This window comes from Pteronotus mesoamericanus, unplaced genomic scaffold (genome assembly GCF_021234165.1).
Source record: "Pteronotus mesoamericanus isolate MK-2021 breed Mesoamerican mustached bat unplaced genomic scaffold, CSHL_Meso_final scaffold_54, whole genome shotgun sequence".
Classification (NCBI taxonomy): Eukaryota; Metazoa; Chordata; class Mammalia; order Chiroptera; family Mormoopidae; genus Pteronotus; species Pteronotus mesoamericanus.
This window is the reverse complement of record NW_026555321.1, coordinates 67,484,929-67,507,569: the sequence shown is the minus strand read 5'-3', so window position 1 is coordinate 67,507,569 and position 22,641 is coordinate 67,484,929. Positions and strand designations below refer to the sequence as shown.

At 38.7% G+C, this 22,641-nt stretch overlaps 1 pseudogene; it reads left to right on the top strand.

Annotated features, from left to right (window-relative positions):
- The first annotated feature begins 15,333 nt into the window (after nt 1–15,333).
- LOC129088171 (armadillo repeat-containing protein 1-like) lies at nt 15,334–17,650 on the top strand (annotated as a pseudogene).
- The last annotated feature ends 4,991 nt before the right edge of the window (nt 17,651–22,641 follow it).

Genomic DNA, 22,641 nt, shown 5'->3' with positions numbered 1-22,641 from the left:
GTGCAGGCAGGCCACGCCCCAAAGAGGCAGAAGTGGGCTCAGGAGCCGGTGGGCGCAGGATTACAATGTGGTCTGTGGAAATAGTGGATTCCTGGCTGAAGGGGTCACAGAGCAACCCAGAGACCTTGGATGAGAGTCTGGAAACAGAGGTGTTGGGGAAACAAATAGAAGAGTAACCACAGAGTACCAGTGCTGAATCCTCCCCCAGTCCACTTTCTCCATTTTGCTCAAGCAGATTACTCCCCTGAGTGACAGCAGCCTAGAAGGACATGATAGGCCTGCCATCAGGAGGCACGGCTCCGCCCTGTGGTGCTGCAGCCTGACAGATGAGGGTAGAATGACCAGACTGACAATTACAGGAGACAAACACAGACAGTAGACTCTTGGAAGGCTGAACCAAACAACCCAAAATCAGATAGGGTCAACAATGGACATCATCAGAGGCAGACCCAGAAAAAAAAAGAAAAGAAAAAGTTTAAAAAAAAGACCCACCTACTGCCATAGAAGTTTAATCCACAAAGTCAGAAAAACATTAAGGATCAACTGAGCAGAAGCAAAAAAAAGAAAAAAGAAAAAAGAAAAAAGAAAAGAAAAGAAAAAGAAAAAAAAAGACTACCACAAAAATGGGGAGAAAAAGAAATTACTCCCAAATGAAGGGAAAGGAGGAATCCCCACAGAGAGAGCTAAATGAAATAGAGGCAAGTCAACTATCAGATATTGAATTCAAAACAATGGCTCTAAGGAAGCTCAATGAGCTCAGGCAGTTCAAAGATAACTATAAGAAACCACAGTGATCTATCCACCTGGAAAAGGACATAAAAACTATCAATAAGACACAAGAGTATATGAAAAATACCATTTCTGAATTGAAGAACACAGTAGAAGGAATCAAAAGCAGGCTAGATGAAGCAGAGGATTGAATCAGCAAGCTGGAGAACAAGGTAAAAAAAAGCTCCCAGAGAGAACAAGAAATGGAAAAAGAGACTCAAAAATAACAAAGAGGCATTCAGGGAAATGCAGGACAACCTTAAACACAATAATATCCCTGCATAATAGGGATACCAGAAGGAGAACAAGAGGAGCAAGGAATAGAGAACCTGCTTGCAAAAGTCATGGTGGAAAATTTGCCAGTTTGAGGAGAGAAAAGGTCTCATGGGTCCTGGAAGCACAGAGTGCCCCATTCAAGAGGAACGCAATGAGGCCCACTCCAAGACACATCGTCATTAAAATGGAAAATATCAAAGACAAAGAAAGAATCCTAAAGGCAGCAAGGGAGAAACAGGTAGTAACATACAAGGGAACCCCGATACAGCTAGCAGCTGATTTCTCAACAGAAACACTACAGGCCAGAAGGGAATGGCAAGAAATATTTCAAGTCATGAAAAGGATAGGCCTACAACCAAGGCTGCTCTACCCAGCAAGGCTCTCAATTAAAATAGAAGGGGAAATAAGGAGTTTCCCAGACAAAAGGAGACTAAAAGAATACATCTCGACCAAACCAGCACTACAAGGTATGCTGAAGGGACTGGTTTAAATAGATGAGGAAAAAAAGTAAGAAAGAAAAACGCAGGTACAAAGGGAAAAAAATGAATAAGTTTCTATCAATAATAATTCTCAACGTAAATGGACTAAATACCCCAATCCAAAGACACAGGATAGCTGAATGGATAAGAAAACATGACCCACACATATGCTGCCTACCTCAGACCAAAAGACCAACACAGGTTGAATGTAAAGAGATGGAAAATATATTCCAAGAAAATGGGCAAGAAAAGAAAGCAGGGGTAGCAATACTTATATCAGAAAAAAAATAGATTTCAAAACAAAGGCCATAAAAAGAGACCCAGAGGGACATTTTATAATACTCAAAGGAATACTCAGTATCCATCAAGAAAACATAAACATTGTAAACTTCTATGTACCCAACATAGGAGCACCCAAATATATAAGGAAAATCTTGGACGACTTCAAGAAAGATATAGACAGCAACACACTGATAGTAGGGGATTTTAACACCCCGCTGTCAAAAATGGACAGATCATCCAAGCAAAACATCAACAAGGATATTGTGGAGCTGAATGACGCATTAAATCAAATGGACTTAACTGACATATATAGAACCTTTCATCCCAAAGAAGCAAAATACACATTCTTTTCAAATACATATGCAACTTTTTCAAAGATAGACCACATGATAGGACACAAAGCAAGCCTCAGCAAATTCAGGAAAATTGAACTAATACCAAGCATTTTCTCGGACCACAAGGGCTTGAAACTGGAAATTAACCTCAAAGGGAAACCTCAAAAAATTGCAAATTCATGGAGACTGAACAGTACAGTATTAAACAATGAAAAGGTCAATAATGAGATAAGAGAAGAAATCAAAAAGTTTCTGGAAACAAGTGGAAATGAACACACAACAGGCCAAAACCTATGCGACACAGCAAAGGCAGTCCTGAGAGGGAAGTTCATAGCAATACAGGCCTACCTAAAAAAAGATCGGAACATTTCAAATAAAAGACCTACACTACAACTTCAAGACCTGGAGAAACAACAAGAAATAAATCCCAGAGCAAGTAGAAGGAAGGAAATAATCAAGTTCAGAGCAGAATTCAATGACATACAGACAAAAAGAATGACTCAAAGGATCAACCAGTTGAGGAGGTGGTTCTTTGAAAAGATAAATAAAATCAATAAGCCTTTAAGCAGACTCACCCAGACAAAAAGGGAGGGGACCCAAATAAATAATATCAGAAATGAAAGAGGAGAAATAACAACTGATACCACAGAAATACAAAGGATTGTAAGAATCTACTATGAACAATTACATGCCAAGAAATTTGAAAACCTGGATGAAATGGACAAATTTCTAGAATAGTATAATCTTCCAACACTGAAGGAAGAAGAAACAGGAAGCTTGAACAGACCAACAGCAGCTGGGGAAGTTGAAGCAGTAATCAAGAAACTCCTGGCACACAAAAGCCCTGGGCCAGATGGTTCACAGGAGAATTTTACAAAACATTTAAGGAAGAGCTAACACCTGTCCTTCTCACTCTGTTCCAAAAATCCCTAGATGAGGGAAGACTCCCAGACTCTTTTTAGAGGCCAACATCATCCTAATTCACAAACCAGATAAAGAGAGCCAAGAAAGAAAACTACAGGCCAGTATCGCTGATGAACATAGATGCTAAAATCTTTAACAAAATATTGGCTATCTGCATCCAGCAATACATTAAAAAGATCATCTACCATGAACTAGTGAGATTCATCCCAGGGATTCAGGGATCGTTCAATATTTGCAAATCAATAAATGTAATACATCACATAGACAAAAGGAAAGACAAAAACCACACGATCATCTCGATTGATGCAGAAAAAGCATTCAATAAGGTACAGCACCCCTTTATGATCAAAACACTCAGCAAAATGGGAATAAACGGGGCATACCACAACATAATAAAGGCCATATATGAACAACCTACAGACAACATCCTTCTCAAAGGGCAAAAACTAAACACTTTCCCACTAAGATCGGGAACAAGACAAGGATGTCCGCTTTCACCACTTCTATTCAACATAGTGTTAGAAATCCTAGCCACAGTGATCAGACAAGAAAAAGAAATAAAAGGCATCCAAATAGGAAAGGAGGAAGTAAAACTATCATTGTTTGCAGGTGACACGATAGTGTACATAGAAAACCCTGTAGACTCCACAAAAAACTACTCAATCTAATAAGTGACTTTGGCAAAACAGCAGGACACAAAGTTAATATTCAGAAATTGAAGGTGGTTTTGTACACCAGAAATGAAATAGAAGTAGAAGAAGTCAGAAAAAAATACCATTTGCTATAGCAACAAGAAAAAGAAAGTACCTAGGAAAATTTAACCAATGAGGTAAAAGACCGACATACAGAACATGATACAACACTGTATAAAGAAATTAAGGAAGACACAAATAAATGGAAGCATATACCGTGCTCATGGATTGGAAGGATTAATATCATCAAAATGTCCATACTACCCAAAGCAATTTATAGATTCAGTGCAACCTGTATTAAAATACCAATGACGTATTTCACAGAAATAAGACAGACATTTCAGAAATTTATATGGAACCATAAATGACCCCGAATAGCTGCAGCAATTTTGAGAAAGAAAAACAAAGTAGGGGGCATCACAATACCGGACATTAAAGTATATTACAAAGCCACTACACACAAAACAATCTGGTACTGGCATAAGAACAGACACATAGATCAGTGGAACAGAATAGAAAACCCAGAAATAAACCCATGCCTCTATGGGCAACTAATATTTGACAAAGGAGGCAGAAGCATAAAGTGGAGTAAAAATAGCCTCTTCAACAAATGGTGTTGGGAGAGCTGGACGGCTACATGCAAAAAATTGAAATTTGATCAGCAACTGACGCCAAACATAAAAATAAACTCAAGATGGATAAAAGACTTAAATATAAGTTGCAACATCATCAAAGTCCTAGAGGAGAATATTGGCAGGAAACGCTCAGATATTCCATGCAGCAATTTTTTCCCTATATGTCTCCTAAAGCAAAGGACATAAAGGAAAGAATAAACAAGTGGGACCTCATCAAAATAAGACACTTTTGCATGGGTAAAGAAAACATTCACAATGAAAAAGGAGCCAACCATATGAGAATATCTATTTGCAAATGATACATCAGATAGGGGTTCGATCTCCAAAATATATAAAGAACTCACACAACTCCATTCTAGGAAGACTAACAATCCAATTAAAAAATGGGCAAAGGACCTGGGCAGATGCTTTTCCAAGGAAGATATACAGAGGGCCCAGAGACATTTGAAAGGATGCTCGGCATCACTAGCCATCAGAGAAATTCAAATTAAAACAGCAATGAGGTACCACTTCACACCAGTCAGAATGGCCATCATAAGCAAATCAACAAACAACAGGTGCTGACATGTCTGTGGAGAAAAGGGAACACTAGTGTGCTGTTTGTGGGAATGCAGACTGATGCTGCCATTGTGGAAAACAGTTTGGAATTTCCTCAAAAAACTAAAAATGGAATTGCCTTTTTACCCAGTGATTCTACTGCTGGGATTATACCGTAAGAATCCCAAAACGCCAATTCAAAAGAACCTACGCACCCCAATGTTCATAGCAGCACTATTTACAATAGCCAAGTGATGGAAGCAACCTAAATGCCCATCAGTAAATGAGTGGATCATAGAGTTATGGTACATTTACACAATGGAACACCATGCAGCAGAAAGGAAAAAAGGACTACTACCCTTCGCTACAGCACAGATGGAACTAGAGAGCATTATGCTAAGCAAAATAGCCAGGGGGTGAAAGACAAATACCATATGATCTCACCTATAAGTGGAACCTAACCAACAAAACAAACAAGCAAGGAAAATAAGACCAGGGAAACTGAAAGAGAAAAGAAACCAACAGAGTCAAGAGGGAAGGAGGGAAGAGTGAGCAGGGAAAAGGAAGGGAATGGTCAAGTCAAGGAACATGTTAAAGGACTCATGGACAAAGCCAAAGTGGGGAAGGATTGAGGGAGGGAGGTGGGGGCGGGCGGTAGGGAAAAGTGGTGGCAGGAAGGTGGAGACAAATGTATTTCAACAAAAAATAAAAATTAAAAAAAAAAGAAGAAACTCCTATCTTTTGCGACAACATGGATCGAACTGGATAATATTATGCTAAGTGAAATAAACCAGTAGGTGAAAGACAAATACCCTATGATCTCACCTACAAGTGGAATCTATTCAACAAAATAAACTAAATAACAAAATAAACCACAGGCATGGAAACATAGAGTAGACCGAAAGTGACCAGAGAGGATGAGGATGGGGAAGGAGGACAATGGTGGATAGAAGAAAAAGGGACTAAACAAAGAACATGTGTGAATGACCCATGGACATGGACAACTGAGTGGGAATTGACTGTGGGTTATGGGGGCAGGGTGGGATGGGTGGAGGAGGGCAAAAGGGGAAAAACTGAGACAACTGTAATAGAATAAACATGATTTAAAAATAAAATTTAAAAAAGTGCCATACACACACGCAAAAATTCATGATGATTGGGAATTAAAAGATTTGCAAATATTGGAGTCTTTTCCTTACAATTAGATATCATATTTAATGGTACCATAGAAAGTGTCCACTCCATAAGCCAAATGACCACATGACATGCATTAGGTGAAATTCCAGAGTTTTACGAACTGATTTCCCCTGAAATTGTGCAAGTGAGTGCAACATCAAAATAATTAGTACTTTAGGGTAAGGACAATAATTAACGAAACAAGCTTATGAAAGAATTAAAATCATGAAAATCTAAATCCAGTTCACATTGTGAAAGGACCCTGAATAGCAAGTTAATATGGTTTCTAAGGAAACATCATTTGCTTGCAAAAGAGGATTAATGGCAAAAAGGAACTGGACTCAAATAACATACTGCTTTCATGTTTTCATTGTTTGGGCAGGATAACAAATAAATGAGGGCCTGCCAATTGAATATGCAATATCTAAGCAATGCCACACAAAATTATTAATATGTATAAACAGACGTGGCTTTCCACTAGAAAGACAAAAAAAGCACCAAATATGTTCCCCAAAATGTACTGGCTTAAATGTACACAAAATTCATGCTAAAGTGATCCAGAAAATAAGGCCACATACCCAATATATATGAAATGAAGATAAGTCTAAGTAAACAAAAAAAAAGTTTGTCTAACGAAATTCTAAAAACAAAGTAATGGTTTTTAATTTCCTATTTTTTTCTTCTTATATTCTATTTCGGGATATTTGAAATTCACATTCAGGACTGTGATCTAAAGGTACAATCTAAATATAAAATGAAAGGTTAATGATCTCTTGCATTTGCCTCCTTTAAAACAAAAAGCAATAAAAATTCTGACTTGTAGTATCACACTGCCCATAAAACATCTTAGTCTTTGGCAGAGAGTGTGCAGGATAGGTTTCAAGGTCCTAGAATGTGCAGGAAACCTCTTTCACCTGGAAGAATTGATCAGTGTCCACCATCAGCCTGTCTTGGGAGGGGATGGTTATGGAATGGGTTTTTACCAACTCTCTGGGCTTGTTTCAGGTCAGCATCTTCTGCCTGGTGGCCCATTAGGAGATGAGAGAGACAGGAGGGCTCCTGACCTTGAGCTCCAAGAGAGGTTTGAATAATATTTTACAAAGATCCAGTAAACATCCAAAAAAAGTACAAAATAGGACCAGAAGTCATAACCTTATGTATAATTCTCCATTCAGGCCTTTAGAGAAAACGCCACATGGGACCTGGCTCTTAACCCTATCTCCCCAACAGCCCATTCTCTTCCCACAGTGACCTGTCATTCTCTCTTCTCTCAGAAAAGTCATCTTTCCCCAGATCCCCCTCGTATTCCAGTAAAATTCTACCCTCCTAAATGAGAAATTTGTTCATTGTCTTTACCTCTTCTTGCATATTGCACACTCTGCCATCTCAGACTTCAGCAAATGTTCATGGAAGTTTTCTTTTACCCAGGCTTCTGCTGGTTCAGAGGGGAAGCCATGGGCTGTGCCCCTGTGAGTAGGAGAAGCTTGTGGAAGCTCTTTAGCTGTGATGGCTGCAGCCATGCTCCTCCAGAATCACCTAAGAAAAGGAAGTATAATCTCATAAGAAAGCACATTCTTCCCATTCACAGGGTTTCCTCCCACTCTGAGAAATAAGACCTTGGCAGCATTGTACTCATGCACTGTTGTTTCCTTCCTTTCCTGCTTTCATTGCAAAGCACTCTCCTTTCACATAAAGGAAAAAGGGCTTTGCATGAGCTATCAAATTATAGATAGTGCAACCACCAAAGAGAGTCTATCAGACTCCAAATGCTTCCCCAGCAGAGGGAGGAGAGTGCTGGCTAACATGGCCATGTACAGAGATTCCCTTTTCTGGGCATAAGGTTCTGTTCTCAGAAGTGGAAACACATCCACGGAGTTGCATGGTCCACAGCTATTTTTGTTAACTTGGTTTCTGTCTGACCATCCTGGCTGAGTTATTAGTAAAATTGTCAGACATTTTCATCATAAAAATAACAGGACTGCAGATGACCTAAATATGGACCAAATGCTTATAGTCCTATTATTGATAATAACTTAATTATAAAAGTAATTGATACATAAAAAGATGCTCAACTTCACTATCTATCAGGGAAATGTAAATCAAACCTACAATGAGGTACCACCTCACACCCATTAGAATGACTATTATCGATAAGACAAAAAGTAACAGGTGTTAGAAAGAGTGTGGAGAAAAAGCTGGTGGGAGTATAAACTGGTATAGGCACTATGAGAAACAGTATAAAAATTCCTCAAAAATCCATCTTCTGGGTATCTACCTCCAAATATTTGAGCCCTGTCTGGTGTGGCTCAGTTGGTTGGGCATCATGCCACAAAGCTAAAGGTCACTAGTTTAATTCCCAGTCAGGGTACATATGAGAGGCAACCAATCAATGTTTGACTCTCACACTGATGTTTCTCTCCCTCTCTTTCTCTTTATCTTCTCTCTTTAAAAATAAAAAAAAAATAAAATCTTTAAAATGCCTTTGAAAACATTTATTTGTAAAAATATATGTACCTGTATGTTCACCACAGCATTATTCATGGTGGCCAAGACTTGAAAATGACCTTAGTGTTCTTCTATGGGTGACTGGATAAAGATATGATACTTATATACTTATATACTATGTAATGCTACTCAGCCATAAGAAAAGATGAAATACTGCCATTTGCAACAACACGGATGAATCTAATAATATCACACTAAGCAAAATAAGTCAGACAAATAAGTCAAAAACCACATTATTTCACTGATACATGGGATATAAAATAGAAAGCAACAAAGGAACAAACAGACAAACAAAAAAAATCCTCATAGACAATAGACAATAGTGTGGTGGTTACCAGAGAAAAGAGAGGTGGGGGAGGTAGTAGAGGGTGAGAAGGGTCAAATACATAGTTACGGAAGGAAACTTGACTTGGGGTGGTGAAGACACAATGCAATATATAGAAGACATATCATAAAATTGTACACTTGAAACCTATGTAATATTATTGACCAATGTCACCAAAAATATTAATAAAACTTTTTAAAAAGATATATTTTCAACTGCACAAACTTAGAAATCTAAAAGAAACTAGCTGTAGTCTAGTCAACAATTTCACCCCCAAATACTTATTCATTCATTCATTCAACAAATATTTAATGGACACAAGTTACACATTGAGGGTGTGTAGCAGGAATGAAAAGCCAATACACAAGACAGAGAAGCCTATCCCAGGTCGATGGAGCATTTCCTTCTCTCCTACCATCCAAGCTCTGGTTCCTGCTTTGTCTGTTTTATTGTTCCCTAAAGAGAGGAACTCATCACAGGAGCTTGAGTCAGCGCAGTACAGATAAGTGCTGAGCTGGCTTCTTCACATAAATGAAAGTGGAGTCCAGGCATGGGGGGTAACACAGTTCTGCTCCTTCCCCCAACCTCCCTGGGGCTCGCCATCAACCACTCTAAATTGTTCTACGCAGTGCTGTGGTTTTGGTTTCTAGACAGGCATCGACCTTAAACACAAATAATATGAGGGTGATTTCCCCTGTGAACGTGAGTGGTGTGGAAGCCTGTCCACTGCTTTTCCCCATGACAGCATGCTCACACCACACAAAGTGCGCCGTGAAATTCTGGGGGACAGTGGCTGCCAGTTTAATGGTGAACACACATGGCAGACTTAGGGGAAAGGAACAGGAGCTTCCCACAGTGGACTTTCTTCCATAACAAAAATGACAGCACCTGGGAGCATCCAAGGACCACAGTGTTTCTCTCTGTCATCACGATAATTACTTTTATTGTTCTGAGTATAGAAATGATGCTCTGTGGTGCTCTCTGGTGACCTTTGACAAACAGTGGCCAAGAGCAAGGGCTCCATGTGACAGCATCTACCTCAACAAAGGACAATATCTTTAAAAAGGCAAATATCATTCTCAGGTCCCCAATTAGGCATCGCTCCCTAGTGCCCCAATGTCCGCACCAAAACATCTGCAATAGGTTTGTATTAGAGACAACACAATCATATAAAAAAATATACGCTTCCTGCAAGGAAATGCCTGGTAAGCCAGTGGGTGTATGTTTTCCACAAAGAGAGCTGTGACCACACTTTCCACTTTCTCCCCTTTCTCCACCTAAATTCTGAAATCTTTTTCATCTTTGCCTACATTTTTCCATCTCTTTATGTCCTATACATGTTTGCTACTTGTTTACAAATATTAAAGATGAAAGTATCTTTAGATTTTGCATATTTACCTCCAGAATAACTTGGGCCTCAGAAAAGAAGATAAGTGGAAGCAGGAAATTTTTTAAAATGTTAAACATATACTTACTGTATCATCCAGGAATTCCACTACTGAGTATTTACTCAAAAAAAAAAAAAGAAAGAAAGAAAGAAAGAAAGCATTTGTCCATAAAAAGACTTCTACACAAATATTCATGGCAGCATTATATGCAATAACCCCAAAGTAGAAACAATGAAAATGTCAATCAGTAGGGGAGTAAATGTAAACTGGGCAAAAATAAAAGAAATAGGAAAAAATAAAAGAAAATAATCAAGTTTAAGAGCTGATCAAAGCTCTGATACCTGCAGAATTCTGTGAGAAACAGATGTTATTTGTGGATAAGGGTGTCCTCAGACATATTTCTGGATGTGTTTTTGTCTTCTTTGTCTCTGATTCCAGTGGCAAGCAATGAAGAAAAGAGACATTTATGAACAATTTGGAAAATATGGAAGCACAGTGGAGGAGCAGAAATGGTTCTACCTTGGATAACATAATGCTCTAAAGTAGGAGAGAGAAGAGAGAAAACAACTCTCTTCTCCCCTTAGCATATCTCATCCCCAATCCCATACAAATATTGAAAAAGCTACCATGATGCGTACAAACTTCAGGCAAAAATTAGATAATGAAGAAATGTAGCTATATTTTTCTTTAACAGATGAAAATGAAATTTTAATGAATTTAGCCCCCTCCCCATTCTGAGGCTACAGAAATTCTGGAGGATGTGCATAGTGCTAAGTTTGGATGGATGGCCTGGGATAATCAGGATGGCCTGAGATCCTGATTTCAATCTCTTGGATATATACCCAGAAGTATGATTGCTGAGTTCAATGTTAGTTCTATTTTTAATATTTTTAAGGAAACTTCCATACTGTTTTCCGTTGCTGCTGTACCATTGTTTTTGGATATGACACAAAAAGTATAGGTACCAAAAGCAAAATTAAACTAGTAGAACTACATCAAGATAAAGAGCTTCGGCACAGAAAATAAAGCAATAGACAGAATGAAAAAAATCAATCTACAGAATGGATAAAAATATCTGCAAATTACATACCTGATAAGGGATTAACTTCCAAAATATATAAGGTACTCCAGCAACTTAATAACAAAAATACAAATAACCAGATAAAAATATTCCATAATTTTTTAAAGGACTAAGACCATTACTATACTATAAATGAAGTCTTTTTGTCTTTTTTTTTTTTAACTTTTCTTATTGAACATCCTGGGTAAAATGAGAAACAAGAGAAGGACAAGGTCACAGAAAAACTGTAAATGTTATAAGCAAAGGGAATTTTTTATCTGTCCCATTATTACATTCACATTCAATATTTTGGGGAAACATTATCTCACATATTCTAAATGTTCGGTTATATCAGAATATAAAAATCCTCCACTCCAGGACAAAAGAAAAAAAATGGGGGAGAATGGATCCTTTCACAAAGTGTCTTAATCTGAATATTTTCCCAGAAAGAAATAAGGTTGAGCCCAAGGGAGAAAGGTGTTTCCTGGCAAACACCAAATTTAGAGCCCATTCTTATTGCAAAACACTAATTGTGTTGTCACTATCTTGCCCTTGGTACTTTGAGAACTAATCTAATTCTACAAGCCTCCTTTAGCTCGCTACCAGAAATTTATAAATTTCTCCTTTTTTATTTGTTATCCCTATACTTAGAAAACACTTTGTTTACCCATTTTAAAGACACTAGGGAACAAAGTCTGTTCTAGAATATATAAATTTTTCCCAAAATAGGACAACTAGAAGTCATCATATATAAACTTGCACTGTCTTAGAAGATACACAAATAAAAGGGGCCTGAAAGAGCTCCTATTAAGAGGCAATGAGTCCCCCTTGCAGCACTGACTGCTTCCTCCAGTGTAGGAATGCCTTTTTTTCAGAGAGCTGCTACTTCCCAGTCATTCACAGAGTTTATGTAGCAAAGTTGTAGTTGGGGAACAAACACATGGAGAATGGTTCTGCTACACCACATTATGTCACGTCATCGTCTCCACATTTCTCTTTAACTCAAAATTTTTATTTCATATTTTCAACTGCTAGGACTCCAATTATGCCTCAGTTTAGACTTTGGGAAAATATTGCCTTGAAAATTTTGTAATTTGAAATGGTCTGAAGAGTCAAAGATGTCATCAGTGAGTGTAATCAGAACCTGTTCAACTATAAATAAATATTTAATGCAAAACCAATTTTAATAATCAGTTACAAAAATCAAATTAAATGTTTACTTTCTATTTAATCCCAAACTTCTAGTAATATATCCTTTTTGGTCTAATTTCACACCCTTTTGTTTATACAATAAACATCCTGGAGACATGAGTTTTCTTTGCTTTTTAAGAAGTTTATTTTTCATACCATCCTTCACTTCCTATCTACTCATTTATCTGTGTGAAAAATGTGTTGACATAAAATACTTTATTGCAAAATAAGAATCTTTGCATGATTCATTATTCTCCAGCAGCTGTGAGAGGCAAGTGTTCCATTGTTTTATAGCATTCATCTTATTCCCACTCATTGCCTAGGAAACCTCCAAATTATATTTCTTAATTCTAAAGGATTGTAGTCTCTATCTCCATGAAAAATTCATAAATGCACATTGAGTTATAGAATTAATATAATAGACTTGAGAAAATTAATAAATTAGACCATGGAGTCATAAGTTGGACCCCCCCAAAATGCTGAAATTTGCCACTTCATTTTCTTTCAACTGGTTTACAAAGCTACTTAGTTCCATCTCATCTGTACAGACTTCTTCCAGCCATGGCCAGCATGCTGGCCAGACCTCTGGATCCTGAACTGTTTCCTTCCCCAACAGGAGAAACACCTCTGGCCTCTCCATGTCTGTCATTGTCTTCCATGTGACCCCAAATCACTTCCCCCCATACCCTGGCATTGCCGAATAAAATCTATGATTTTTCCCCATATTCTTGTCTCCAGAATACTATGTCTAAACAATGTCATGCATTAGGCATCCTGAATCAGAAAACATGACTGATGCTGCAGCCCCCAAGTACATTTAGGTTCATTCTTTCCTTCATGATGTTAGGTCTTCTAGAAAGGAAGACTGTACTATGGGTATAAGAGCATGGTGCACTAGAAGGCTCTGGGTTGAAATCCAGTCTATGCCTAGTTGTGCAACCTTGAGCAAGTTATCTGCCTTTCTGCACCTCATCGGTATACTGAAGATGATTAAATGAGATGGGACAGGTAAACCACCCAGCATGTACCAGACATATAAGCTATATTCTAGCATTTGGATGGCTCCAGAGTGTATTTTATAAGAATGTTTACATAGTCTGTACTGCCTTTTTTTTCATCATCCACAACGCTTGTTGGCTCAGTTACCCATGTCCATGAAGGCCCTCCCCTCACTGTGCGAGCCTGGATTCTAACTTTGCCGCTGGCCAGATGTGTCCGAAATGACTAAAGTATAAAGTAACTGAGAGAGAAGCAGACATGTATCTCATTTGGACTCTTTGGATTTTGATTTATGGAAGTGGGTGAGAGATAACAGAGATGCCAGCGCTATTGAAAGAATGTGTTACTTATATCTTTCAAGAGAAGGGAGCACTCCATGCAGGGCCATGTGGGCTGCGCGAGGGTAAGTGTTCTGTTGGTCAGGGACCCGAAGCAGGAACCAGAGGAATGCCCAGCCCAGAGCCTTTATTGGATTTTCCACTGGAAAGGCAAAGCAAACTAATGGAACAAGTTAGGAATGTCAGTGTGAATAACTGTGGCAGATGTTGAGCTATCAGAGCAGTCTCTAGCTCTCTGGGACCTGATTCTGGGATGATCTAGGGCAGGGGAAATTTTGTCTTTGTGTATAAAGTAATAAACTTTACAACAAAAGTTGGGATTATAAACTCAGGGTTGGTTGCCTGCATATGAAAGTCATGTTCCCTGCTTAACCCTTTACCATCTCTAAGAACTGCCTAGCCCTGGTAGGGGCAGTCTCTCTCCAGCCATATGACTTTTAAGATATCAAAACATAATGAAAATTTTTTAAAAAAATGATTAATACAACAGGGGAAAAAGAGAGGAAACCAGTTGCATGATGTTAAAGGGAAACATTTCAAAAATGGGGAAGGATTAATGGGACTTTTTATGGAGAAATACATTTCAGCCATGAGGCTTTTTTTTAACATAGTGAAAACACTAAACATTTTAACGAATCTCTCATCAGTGACTCCAAACAACTTTATCCATAGCAACTCTTTGTCTGTGATACTATATATAAATATGAGGGTGAAGCTAACAACCCCCTTTTCTCAGTTGCATTGGCTTCGGTGGGAGTGGTGGAGAAACTCAGTTTCCTGTCAGAACTGAATCAGTCTAAGAAGTCAGGCTAAGAAGCATAAGCTTTCCCTTTTGCCTCCACACTTACACCCACATGGCTACTTCTGGACATGAAGTCAGGCCTCAAATCAGCATCCTCTGCTTCACCTGTGTAACACTCACCTATGTAACACTCATTCTCCGAAGGCTTACCTGCTGTTAAAAGTACCACATGGGAGGCTTGAACATCAGCAAAACCAGGCCACCCTTCTAGGAGCTCGTCATCACTGAAACCAATTAATGTGACACAGTGGGATCAAGTAAAGTCTATCTGAGTATATAGTAACTTAGCAAAAGTGAGTTAGTAGTAAGTAGATAAGCAAAAATTTGTTCAAGTCAGTGCTATCTGACCGAATAGCCACTAACTAGCACATATCCTTAGCTAGTTCAAACTGAGCTGTGTGAAGTATGATGTACACCCTGGGCTCCACAGACTTGGTGAGAAAAAAAAGTATAAAAATATATCAGTAAGAATTGTTATACTGAAAAGAAAAAATATATATATAAAGATTGTTATATTGATTACATGTTGAAATCAATGTTTTTGATATTTGAGTTTCAAAATTATTAAAAATAGAACCAGACACATGGAAATAAAGAACAAACTGACAGTGACCAGAGGGGATGGAGGCTGGCGGTAACGGGGAAAATAAAGGGAAGGGTCAAGTCAAGGAACATGTAGAAAGGGCCCGTGAACAAAGACAACCGTCAGGGAGGATTGAATGTGGAAGGTGTGGGCTGGTTAGGGCAGGGGAGAGTAATGGGAAGAAAATAGAGACAATGTAATTGAACAGCAATACAAAATTTTTTTAAATATTAACATTAACTTTACATGTTTCCTTTTTCCTTTTTTAATGAGGCTATTAAATTTTTTTCCAAATTCTTTTTACATTTATGACATTATTTATACAGTGATCATCTAATATCCTACAAGGGTATTAGACACCAAGTATAAAAATAAATAAATAAAAAACCCCAAACCACCTGAGGGCTCTGATCATCCCCACATTCTCCAAAGCTGTCTCACCTTTCCGTTTCCATCACTGCTGTCCTAGAGAAAGCTCCTATTACCTCTAACAGGGATGAGACATCAGACACCAAAGAAGCTATTCATCTCTCCACACAATTTATGCTTTCCCCTGCTTTCTGAGTTGTTTTCCTTAAACAACAAACTGATGACCACATCTCCTGTGTAAGAACACTCAGTTAGCCACACAATAATGTACAAATTCCTTACATCCAACACTGTCTATTATAAATGCCTAGTGTCCATCTTTAGTTGCCCAAATCCAACGACTTCAGACTACTCATCATCTTCCAGAAAATTCTCTCTTATGTCTGTACTTTTACCTCTACTTTCTTTGCTTGGATGGCCCTCCCCACAAAATTTACCTGTGATCTTCCTCAGACTGTAATATATTACTCCAGTTCTACCACCTCTTCCATAATCTGCAGGTCAGAACTAGACCCCTCTAGTTCTTTTTTGTCAGATGCCCTTTGATGGCATTGACCCCAGCATGTCCTGTGATATAGCTGATTGTGTATAATTTCTGTGCTTTCTCATAAACTATGAGTACCCTGAAGACAGGACTAATTTATACAACCCTCAAGACAAAATCAGTCAGTGTTTGAAAGTAGAAGGTAATTTGAAGTTTGAAGAGAGAGGGCCGGTTCCACGACACCCACAGTTTCACCCATGGCTCAGAGCAACATGAAATAAACCACCAGGTCCAGGAAGGCTCCCAAGGACTGAGGTTCTCAGGCAGCTCCAGAGCAAGGCCAGCACCTCAGATCCAAACACCAGGTTCACCTCAGTGGTCCCCACGCATCAGGACAATGGCCTGACCATGCAAACTATTTTGATTTCCAGTAAAAGTTCCACCTAAAAATTTACTGTTATGCTGACTTTCTTTCCCAAATATTTCTCTTAAAACTCTTATGGGGAGGTATTGTTATGTCCTGGGACTGAATTCAGATATTTTGAGGTTTCCCTGGTCACAAGATGGCATTGTAATCTCACTTCAATTCTAACACAATCATAGGGCATGTTTAAACAAATCTATGTTGAATTGTTCAAAAGGACAATTGTTAGGTGGGACGTTCACCTGAAATTCAAGAAAAGGAAACTCTGGCAAAGTGAGCAGGGCCCCAGGGAGCAGCCTGTTTTTCTGAACTCTTTAGGTTTTATTTCAAGGATTCCACTTCTAAGTAAAATTCACACAATTTACTGGGATATGACTATCAAAACATTATTTCTCTTACTTGTAAAGGAACACAGAAAAGACTAGAATGAGTAATTTGATAGATTTCTTCACTTAAGAACCTACAGAATTTGGAAGAGCCAAGCCTTGGAAAGACGGATTGAAAGGACTACAGCTCCAAGAGAAACAAAACTTCTGGCCTCTGAAATCTATGGCATTCTTCAACCTTCCAATATGGAAGATAGTGATAGTTTTGGTGAAATGAATTCATGTCAAAGAAAAGCTCAGTTTTTTCTGGAAACTACAAACGAACATGCCAAAACAGTGGTTTTGTATATGGGTGGTCTTGACAATACATCTTGGAGAAATGTATGTGAAGACACTTTGTTAAAAATTAGAGCCACTATTAGCTTTATTTTTCAAATGGCTTTTCAAAGATGTGTGGAACAAATCCATTTAGATTTTAAAGCAGAGGCTTTGGTATCAGCAATAGCGTCAACCACAGTTATGAAGGCTCAGCAAATTGTGAAAAGTGAAAGTGGAGAAGAGATTCTAGTCCCTTTCTAGGATATGACTGTGGAAGTAGAACAGAATAGAGAGCTGTGTGACTGACTACCTGCCTAAGGATGAATGCACCAGCAAGGAGCAAGACAAAGCAGTGTTCCAGGTCTGCTCCCACCCAGAGAGTGCAGCTAGCTGGCTGAGAACTGATGCAGACATTTAGATCATTTTACTGGTGACTTCACTTTGGAGTGCAAGGACTGCGTGAATAAACTAGGGGCCAGTTTTCCAGTTTTTGTGTTGAACTGTCAAGTGCCATTTGCAATAAATTATCATAAAAAGTTTATAGATTACATGGTTGAATATACTGCATTTCATATTTTATTGGACATTTTGCCCCACTAAGTGGTCAAAAAGAGGCTACAGGCGGAGTTGCTCTCTTTATGAAGGCATTTTGGTTTGGTTTTCCTTTGTTTAATTGACTCACTTTTTTAAAAACATGAGTCCACAGTTAAACCAATATGTGTTTGCCAATATATATGTGCAGCTTCACATTTTATTTTCCATGAAGCACTTGATAAGGAAAACTCATTTTTTCCTCAAGCCTTGGGACCTATCTGAAGAGAAGGCTTTTTGTTGTTGTTGTTGCTGTTGGCTTTTTTGTAGCTCAAGTTGTGCATGAATTACTAAACATTTTTCTCTGCTTTCCTTCATGAAAGATGCTTGTTTGGTACTCTTTGCTGAGAGTTGAAAACATTTTTCATTATCCTCCTTTTGTGCCTTTTTTTTTTATTTTGCCAACCATGTTTATGGAAGAGTCATTGCAAATGACATTTTATTAATTAAAATATATTCACTTGCATGTAGCAGTCCCCTAAAGATATAATTCTACAAAAAAATATCCTACAGAATTTTCTATTTCATATTTTACTTTAAAAAGAAACGAACTACTTGAGAAGAATTAAGTCAGCACTACAGATTGAACTATCCTTGTCAACTCTTTGTTTATCAGCTGCAACCAGTATCCATTCACCACTACATCTGTTTCACTGTGGTCTGGTTCCTTCTCATCACTCTTGTTCTGAATCATTGTTTTGATTTGTTTTCCAGTTTTAACCAGTTTTAAGCATGTTCCAGATTGACCCATGCTTGTCCACTTAATTGAATCAGAGCTGATGTGCTTATTGCAAACAATTTTTGTTTTTCCTTCTCTATTACTCAACATATAACCCTTAAATTACCAAGTCTTGATCTTCACTGTTCTACTTCTGTTTGTTACAACCTATGCAATGTTGAAGTATAGATGCAAATAGATATCACTGCATGTCCACCTCTCATAATGTACACTACAAAATGCCCCCTGTAGTGCTGGAGGAGATGATAGGCCTGTGCGTACATGAGCCCTAGATGTGGGGAAGGAAAATTACTTTGAATGCTACTTAGAAAATGTTCCAAAGTCTTTAGAGGCATCTTCCCCTTTCTGCCTGACCCATTGTCTGAACAGAGGCAGGGAAAGATAATTGACCAAGATCAGCATACCCTTTTTTTATCTAGTAATCACTCCTTATGTTGTTAAAAACTAACTCTACTTTTCTTGTTTTCACCCCAGAAACTCAAAAAATATGTGCTTCTCTTAGGGCATCGGGTAACTGTGCCTGTCCTCTGTTTCCCTAGGCCTTGGTGGTCAGCTTATTATTGATATTTACTAGTAAAGTAAGATTATTAGTGATAATGATAAAAAAGAATGAGATCCTGAATCAAACAAGGATAGAGGTCAAAGGAAAGGCAAACACACACTGCATACAAGTCAGAGATGAACACCATCTATGGTCTTAACCAGAGAGCTTCAGAAAAGAATTTACATGGCTCGTGATTCAAATAGTCAAAGGAAAGCAACTTGCTTTTCATGTCTGAGCCAGAACAACCTCTCACCTAGATATATTTAAGTCAGTAATATTAGCCAAGAATAACATCATGGTAAGACTGTGAGAGTGATCATAAGTAAGCTAAATAACCAAAAAGATTCTAAAAGAAATTTTTCTTCCTTTTTTCCTTCAAATTATATAAACATCTTACCACTATGAGGTTCACAAATTTTATCTGGATTAGAAAATAATTGGTTCTCTGTGTTTTAACAACATGATGGATTTTACTTTCAGAAATTTGGAACTGTTAGCAGGAACCAAAAAAATGGCCTCTTAAGGAACATATTGTGATATATTTTTTAAAAGGTGATGTGGGTATATATAAGTATAAAGAAAAAGGATAAATTGAAATATTTCATTTTTCAACAAAATGACTAAGGACATGAGTCCCAACCAATTTCCTATTTAAACTTACCATTTTTATAAAGCATGCTTTCTAGATCTTTGGACTCAAAAAGTATGGTTGTTGCTATGTATAAAGGTTGTGCAACAAAAAAATTAAAGTCATGTATGTGTAAAGTTTTAAGGATAAAGCTGTTGGTGGCAGGGATGTCTGCATTTGCTATAAATTATACTTAAATCCTTCCAGTTTCTTTTGTTCTAAGAAGGATGTTGCACTTCAGGTTACGGTATACTCTTCGGCTGGCTAGCAGAGATTTTTGCCCACACCAAAACCTCAGCTGCTTTATCCAGGTGACACTTAACTATTGCTTAAAGCCTCATCACTGCAGAAGCAGCTGGGCTGCCCTGTTCTGGCTGCTTCTGAAACTGCTTCTCTGCTCAGAGACGAGATATGTTTCAAGACCTCATTGCTTTGAATTGTCTGCTTAATGATAAAGAGGTCTGATAAAGCAGTATTGGTCACACCTTTATTTTAAAACTGCCCAATGTCCTTGATATAGTGGGCATTTGAGTAACTGTCATGAGTATTACGTTTGTGATATACTCTTTCATAAAAGTCAGCCAGGCAACTGCTCAACTAGCTCTCTGCTGAGCAACCTGGCACCAAATTATATAAACTCATAAAATATAGACAAGAGTCACACACAGTATTCCATTCACTCAGCTTTTACTGAATGCAGGTTCACTCAAAGTAGAATATCAACATATGTTAATATCCTACTCACACTCTAACAATCTAAGAGAAATATAACACACACAGCAATCAATGGGGGATAATGAACACAAGTCCCAGAGTCTCAGTCTGCAGGTCCAGGAGACAACACAGTGGGAAAGTGAGTTGTCAGCTATTTGCAAGGAAGGATCTCCAGAGCCAGGTGGGTAGCAGAGCAGACGAAGTCCTCAGTCCAGCAGGGAAGAGCTCCTGGCAGCCAAAGTCAAGGGAGATCAGCATAGCAGGGAGAAGCACTCTGGTGTGTGGAGCTTGGCCACTTCATCAGTGCTCTGGAACCTGCCTCAGTTATACCCTAAGAGAAGCATACTCCACCCTTCTAAGTCTTTTCGATAAATGTCTTGGAACCCCAGATGCCAAGTGGGGAATTTGTTCAAGAGCCTATGTATGGAACATGGTTGTTCTGCTTGACACCCCTGCTGACAAGTAGGGAATTTACCCAGGAGCCTATCTATGGGAGGTCCCACTCAGCAGACATGGTTGTTCTGATAACATGTGCAAATATCTTAAGTGTGTCTCCTTGCCAGAGGTGTCTGCTCTGATTTAAGTAGTTTTCTCTTGAACCAAAGGGTAATGGTTGACTGGCACCCATCTTGGTTGACAGGAGTGACTCCATTTTGTTTTATATACTTTATGCAATCTTTACTGGACTAATGCCATTTTATTGGCCCTACTCTCCACAGTAACAACATGTCATTGGTTTTATGATCATGAAATATGTTAGATTTGTAGTATTATTCTCTTATTATCACTTATTTATATCACTATAAATTATCACTTATCACCCAGTCCAACACCCCCAGTTTATAGAAGAAGAAATTAAGGTTCAAAATACTAAAGGAAAATATCTAATTTCTGGAAATGTAAATGTCTTATGTTATTCAGGACTCAAATTCCAAGTACAAAGACCACTGTAAGAAAAATCATGGAGAGTGAGTTTCTGAGAGCAAGTAGCCAATGGATAAAGGGCCCTCTGAAGCATACAAGTCCTGAGAACCTATTCCATTTTGTCTTGAAATCATATCAAGGAATGAATGACTATCAGGAATCCAGAAAAATGCACATAACACAAATGCATGTAAATTCAGAGTGTACAAGTTCTCTGAAATTCATCTGTGTAGGGTAGATGGAGGCAGTCTGGCTCCCTCACGTAGATGCATGGGTAATTGGAGGGAGCAGCTCCTCACAACCTTGAAGGAGTCTTATAAAGCAGTGTTCCCACAGCCTTGAGCCTGGATCTCATGGAGTTGAGCCCAGATGTGATAAACTGCCCCATAGACTGGAGTAGGTTCCCATGCGCAGATCATGATAGTTACTTCATTTTCTGGCCTGTAGTGTGCTTTGTTTAGGTCTAGTATTTAAGGGGTAGGAGCTTTAGATGAGGTGGAGAGTCAGGGTGCTGACTTGGACTGGGTTTGTGGTCTGTGTGTAGCGTGGACACGGGCTTTGTGGCCTATGTGACTCTCCCAAATAAAGGCATGTCAAGCATCCCCAAGGCTCCATGCTGCTTCTTCTGCCTACCCAAGCCCCAAGTGGACCTGCCCAGCCTAAAGAGGCAGCAACACAATCTATGAGTACTCTGCATTAATAATCCCTATTCTGGACTTTCCACCAAGATAGACATACGTAGATACACTTTGCCTCCTCACACAATCAAAAGATGGACAAAACAAATTTAAAAACAAAAATCAGCCAGAACTGCCAGAAAACTGAACTGTTGTATGGAAGTCCAACAACCAAGGAATTAAAGAAGAAATATTCATCCAGAATGGTAGGAGAGACAGAGATGGGCAGCTGGGGCAGAGAGAACATGCAGCAAGACAACGACTGAAGAACTGGGCAAGACGGCAGCTGGTTGACCAGTGGTCCTGCATTGTGTGCAGATAAAACAGGAGGAAGAACTGGGGAGCAAGACAGACCACACAACCCAAGGTCCCAGTGTAGGAAACTACGGCCTCAAAACCTCTGGCTATAAAAACCAGTGGGAGGTGAGGCAGTGGGAGAAACTTGCAGTCTTACAGGAGAATCCATTGGAGATACCCACAGGGCCCTAGAACATACACAAACCCACCCACCCACCCAGGAATAAGCACCAAAAAGAGTCCAATTTGCTTGTGGGTAGTAGGGGAAGTGACTGAAAGCCAGCCAAGAGCAGAGCAAGTGGCATTGTTCC